Raw genomic sequence first — 5697 nt, 5'->3', positions numbered from 1 at the left:
TGCCCTGCTTTGTTATTGCCTAAGCTCCTTCTGTCAGCTCCCCCGACGCAGCCAGGGCCAGCCCCCCCATTGGGACCATGCTCCAGGGGCCTCCTGGGCAGCAGGATGGGCACCAGGCAGGCTCCCACAGCAGGGAGCTGGTGGCAGAGGCAGCCAAGCTAGGACTAAAGTGCCAGGCTTTGACAGCAAGGAGGGTGAGTCTTGCCTGGGGCCCCTGGAACTTTTCAGCATGGAGGGTCCATTTGCTCTTGCTATCATTTACCCCAGTACCAAGTGGGGGCTGTTCTGATTTGGGCATGCCCCAGTGCCCTGGAGAGAATGATGGCACAGCGACTTTGGCCCTTTAAACCCGACAGGAGGGCTCCTTCCAAAAGACCTATTTTAGCCCAACCCCAAATTCCTGGGCCAGAAGCAGGGCTCCTGGAGAAGGTGCTCTGGCCTATGCTCCGGGGGTCAGCCTGGCTGAGCACCCCAGGCCCTTCCAGCTTGCAGAAACTAGGACATGCATGTCCCCTCTCCCCAGTGACCCCTTCCAGAGCAGAAGACACCAGCATTGGAAGCAATTCTTGCAGGCAGGTAGCAGCTTCCGCTCCTGCAAAGGGGGCCCAGGGCCCCTGGCCAAGGCCTCGGCACTGGCTGAACCTGCCTTTCTAAGGACAACCCAGCCTGGCAGAGCCCGTTGCAACTGTTGGAACGGAGCCCAGCGAGGCTCAGGGGCTGACAGCTCCTTCCAGGGCTGGGGGTGAATGCTGGGCACTCCACTGTGGGTCCAGGATGAGTTGGGCCTAGCTCCCCAGGCCTGGGGAAGGGGCTGCCCTCTCCAAGAAGCTGGCGACTGGTGAGCACCACAGCAGGAGATAGATGAGCAGTGGCAGGGTGTGCCCAGCACCAACTCCCTGGCACAGGCAGAGCAGCTGTTGACAGAAGCCGGAGGGTGGGGATGGGACTCAGCTGAGGCAGCGGAAGCCTAAAGTCATCCATTGTGTGAACGAATGGAGAGTTGTCCTGCAAGAGGATGGACTTGGACACAAGCCACCAGCACCTGTAAAGAACAGGGGGTATGGGGGACTATTTACAGTTCGCTAGACCAGGGGTTCTCAAATTTAATTGCACCACAACTCCCTTCTTACAACAAAAATTACTGCACAACCCCAGGATGGGAGACTAAAGCCTGAGCCCACCCAAGCCTCCCTAAGAGGGCCAAAGGCCAGCCCTGGCGACCCCATCAAAACAGGGTAGTGACCCACAGTTTGAGAACTACTGCACTAGACCCGGCAGCAGGCCCATCATGCAAGGTGCAGGGTAGATGAGCAGGATTCCTGCGAAGAGCAGGTAGAGGGAGGGCCAGGCCTGGCTGCTGCAGCAAAAGCTGATTTCAGGGACCTGCTGCCCCATCCCTTATATGGGGAGAGCCCTAGGCCCTCAAGGATTCAGCAGCACCGCTGCCCCCTACAGCTGGCTCAGGGCAGCGTTGGCAGCAAGAGCAGCTGCAGGGCATTCCCCTAGGCTCGCAGCATCCAGGGGGGTGCATTCTACTTGAGGAGCTCGGGCTGAGCTGGGGCCCTACCTGCCAGAGCCACCCCAGCACAGACCCACTGTTAGTCTTGTGCTATGACTTTTCCCCCAAGGAGGAAGCCTGAGAGGAGAGATTTGTCTCTATCCCGGCTCAGGCCTGGACAGTCACTGGCCTGACAGGAAGCAGAGAGCTCCTGACCAGGGCAGTGCCGGCTACACAAAGATAGGGAGACACCATGTACATTTGGACAACAAGGAGTCCGGTGGCACCTTAAAGACTCTGAAGAAGTGAGGTTTTTACCCACGAAAGCTTATGCTCAAATAAATTTCTTAGTCTTTAAGGTGCCACCGGACTCCTTGTTGTTTTTGTGGATACAGACTAACACGGTTACCACTGAGAAACTCCTTCCCTACCCAGGGAAACGCCAGGAGCCTTGACACCCAAGCTCTCCCCGTGCTAGCCCCTCAGGCCCCCATCCTTCCCAGCACTGGGAACAGAATTGAGGAGTCCCCACTCCTCCACCCTGAGATGAGGCTAGCACAGGGTCAGGATCACTATGCGGGCAGGGCAGCTGTGCCTGCTGCCCGTGGCTGCCCGCAGCAGGATGACCAGGAGATCCACCTCGCAAGATTGGTTTATTTTCTTTTAAAAAAAAAATTTAAAAAAAGAAAAGACGCAGCAGAGCGCAGGCCAATCCCCCTCCCAAGCCCTCGGGCAGCGTGCAGTTCTTGGATGGTCTCACTACCTGGTTCTTTTCCTCGTCGGATTTATTTTAAACACATCACGATGTGTAGGAATCTCTAAATATACCGCAAATATAAACAAAAAAAGAGGAAAATATATATATATATATATATATGTATCTATAGAACAGTAGTCTAAACCATAAAGTGCACAGCCATGGCTTTACACAATTCTACTCAGTGAGGGGCGGCAGGGGGATACCCCCATGCCCCGTAGGGGGAGACCTCCACCCAGGCCCTCCCCCACCCACCTCACCCTCCAGATCCCAAATTAAAAAAAACAGAGGTGGTGTCTTGATTGGCAAAGAGTCGATGCAGAGGAGGGGCTGGCTTGGGCGCAGCTGGAGAGAGATGGTGGGGGAGGTCGAAGGCCCCTGCCAGCTTCGGGGGTCCGGCGCCGCTGAGAGGGGGGATTGGGAGGGGGAAGGAGAGGGTGGTTCTGTTTTCCTCCAGGGTTTCTCTTTTTGGATTGCAAGCTTAGTCCGCTACCGGGAGACACGGCGCTGGGGCGAGGATGGCGGGACGTAGGCTGGCCCAGGCTCCAAGACAGGCTCTGGGGGAGAGGAGACAAGACGCTGTTAGAGGCGGATGGGGCCTGGGCAGCAGGCTGGTGGCACAGGCCTGATTTTCCCCCAGAGCAGCTCTGGCCTGGTTCCAAGCCTGGGGCGAATGGCACCGCTGGTGACTGGAGACTCCGGCTGACTACAGTGGGGAGCATGGTGGGGGTCACACACACACACAGGGGTAAAGTGCCAGGCTAAGTCAGCGGCCACCCTGAGGCCTGGGCAGTGGGTGGGATCTCAGCCTAACGCTCTGCCATAACCCTGGGCAGGGCAGGCGAGAGAGGGAGGAAGGGGCTTGGGTGGGAATTCCCAACAGCCCTGCAGCCCCCACTTTGTCCAGCATGTCTTGGCATGGGCGAAGCCCAGCTGTTAACACACAGGCACCACTGAGCCTCCAAGGGAACAGGGACACTGCAAAGAAAAACAGGTGGGGCTGAGTCTCCGGCTCAGGCCAGGTAGATGTCTGGGCTGAAAGCCAGTGAGGGGCCAGGATCCGAGAGTCCCACTTTCTACACTGCAGTTGTAACCCCGCAGCCCCTGCCTGAGCCAGCTGACCTGGGCTCTGATTCGGTGTGCAGTGCAGAGGTACCCCTAGAGACTCCTTCCAGAGGCCAGCTCTCACTAAGACTCCCCTGCAGCACCAAGGATAAGCCCCATGCAGAGCCCCAGGGGCAAGGGGTGATCAGGAGACCACAGCTAGGGCAGCCCCCTCCAGGCCAGGACAGGAGCCCCTGCCCCCAGCCCTATAAAATAACCTGCACTTCCATCGCACCTTTCAGCCATCAGTTTCTCCCAGTGCTTGGAGGAGGTCAGTCTCACTAACCCCTCTGTGGACAATGAGGCACAGGAAGGGAAAGTGACATGCCCAGGGTCACCCAGCAGGCCAGTGCCCAAGTCGGGACTAGAACCCAGGCACCCTGACTCTGTGGCATGACCACAGGCAAGGCCCATTGTGGCTCTATAAAACAGGGCTAGCAGGGCGTTCTGCCTCACAGCTAGGGGGTTAAATTGGGGAGGGGGCAGGAACTTATGACCCAGAATTAGGTTTTGTTAAAAGACTATGAACACCCCCAGTCCTGAGAAACGTCCCTGTTCAAACCATCAGATGAAGACTCCCTTCCACCCAGCCATGACCCGCCCCCCCAGCGCCAGCCACGACCCTCCCCGAGCAGCGCCAGCCTGCAGGAGAACCAGAGCAAGGCAGGGAAGGAGTCTGACCGTGTGGTTAAGGAGCCCTTGGTTCGATTCTGCCCCCAACTCTCCATGTGACCATGGGCACGTCTCTGGCCTCAGCTGTATAATGGGCATAACCAACCTTCCTTCCTCCCATTAGCTGCCTTGTCTATGGAGATTGTAGGCAGGGCAGGGCCAGTGTCTGGCACCCTGGGAACCCCCATCTCGGAAGGGGCACTTAGGCCCTCTTGTCCACAATCACACTGCTCTAGTCTCCTTCTCCAGCATGGGCAGCAAGAAAACGAGTTCAAAAAGCTCCATTAAAGGCAAGGAACAGATGAGGTTGGTTTGTTTTGGTTTTTTAATGTTTCAAGGTGTAAACCAAAGGGGAAGGACAGCAGCAGCCACACAGGAGTGTCCCTTTGATTAGCCCTGGGGAATTATGCTTTGAGATTTGACTGCAAGTAACCAGACTGAAGGGTCAATCCTCAGCAAGGGGCTGGAGGGAGGGAACAGCTCCAGCACTAGGGAGCTGGGCAGGAGGGAGAGGAAAACCAGCTGAGGTTTCTCCCCCCAGTGCTAATTCCCCCCCCCCAGGTGACTCACTCCCAGCCATGAATTAAACATTAAAGTCACCACATGGGCCTCATACGTCAGCCTGCCAGCTGAAGGGGGAGGAATGGGCTTTTATTCCTGGCTTGCCCCTGAAAGCTGGTTGGGAGCCAGACACCAGCACCCTGGCCCCATGGAGCGCGTGTGACGAGCGAGCGGGGACCAGGGATGAGTCAGCGCTGCCTGTGCTTGTGAATTGGAGCGGCAGCAGAGCCGCTGGAGGGGGTGGAGGGCAGGCTCGGCTCTGCGAGCACCACAGCCAGGAAGCAAGGGCCACGTACGTCAGCCAGCTGACATGGGCAGGGGATTGGCATGGCTGCTGGCCCACGCGCCCACCGCCTGGGATTTGGAGCTACAAACCCTGGTGCTAAAGCTGCTTTCCCAAAGACAACATGCCCCGGCTGTTTTCAGGGGAGAACCAGCTCACCTGTCTTAAGCAACTCTTGTCCCACTTCTGCCCCTGACCCCTTCAAACTGCCTCAAACCCTATTCAGGAGTGTGAGAGCATGTGTTAATGGGAGCTGGCCCTGGGGTGGGGGTTTAGCATGGTGGGACCTTAACCTGAGCCCAGGGGGGAGGCATGGGGTGAATTTTGGGCTTATGCCAGCGGCTCTGGCCTGGCGTCTCAGCCGTACGGCAAGGCTTCTTTTGACGCATCAACTCTGCCAAAGCGTCCCTGTGGAACAGAGGCAAGGCCGGGGGGGGGGGGGGGTGAGGGCTGGGGGTCAGCGCAACGCCCACTCCCTCCCCACAGCCATAGTGCAGCAGCTGCAGCCCCTCTCGGCTCATCCAGACGCTGCTGCGGCATGTGAATTTGGCAAGGTTTCCAAAGGGCAGCTTGGCACTCAAGGCCCATGGAAAGCCGAGGGGAGTTGGGGGCCTGGGGGGCCACATGTCTGTGGTATTCTTCCCCGGTCCCCTTCTGCAGCCGGTGGTGAGGCTGCAGAAAGCAGGGGATCCATCACCCACCTTGCCTGAGCAGAGGAGCAGCTGGGGGCTGGAGCCCTGAGCCAGGACTCAGCTGGGCCCCCTTGCTACCAGCCACAGGGGGACTGACTTAACCCGTTCCTGGAAGGCAACAGGCAGACTC

The 5697-nt window shown here is 58.1% G+C and overlaps 1 protein-coding gene across 1 annotated transcript in view; it reads right to left on the bottom strand.

Annotated features, from left to right (window-relative positions):
* Positions 1–2156: 2156 nt before the first annotated feature.
* STK11 (serine/threonine kinase 11) overlaps positions 2157–5697 on the bottom strand; it is a 73730-nt gene continuing 70189 nt past the window's right edge. Inside the window, exon 10 of the mRNA XM_084614876.1 lies at positions 2157–2812. The gene's annotated coding sequence lies outside the window, so the exon portion shown is untranslated. The remainder of the gene's footprint in view (positions 2813–5697) is intronic.

This window comes from Lepidochelys olivacea, assembly GCF_965140295.1.
Source record: "Lepidochelys olivacea isolate rLepOli2 genome assembly, chromosome: 25".
NCBI classification, from domain to species: Eukaryota; Metazoa; Chordata; order Testudines; family Cheloniidae; genus Lepidochelys; species Lepidochelys olivacea.
The sequence above is the reverse complement of the archived record's forward strand: the minus strand, read 5'-3'. Positions and strand labels throughout refer to the sequence as shown.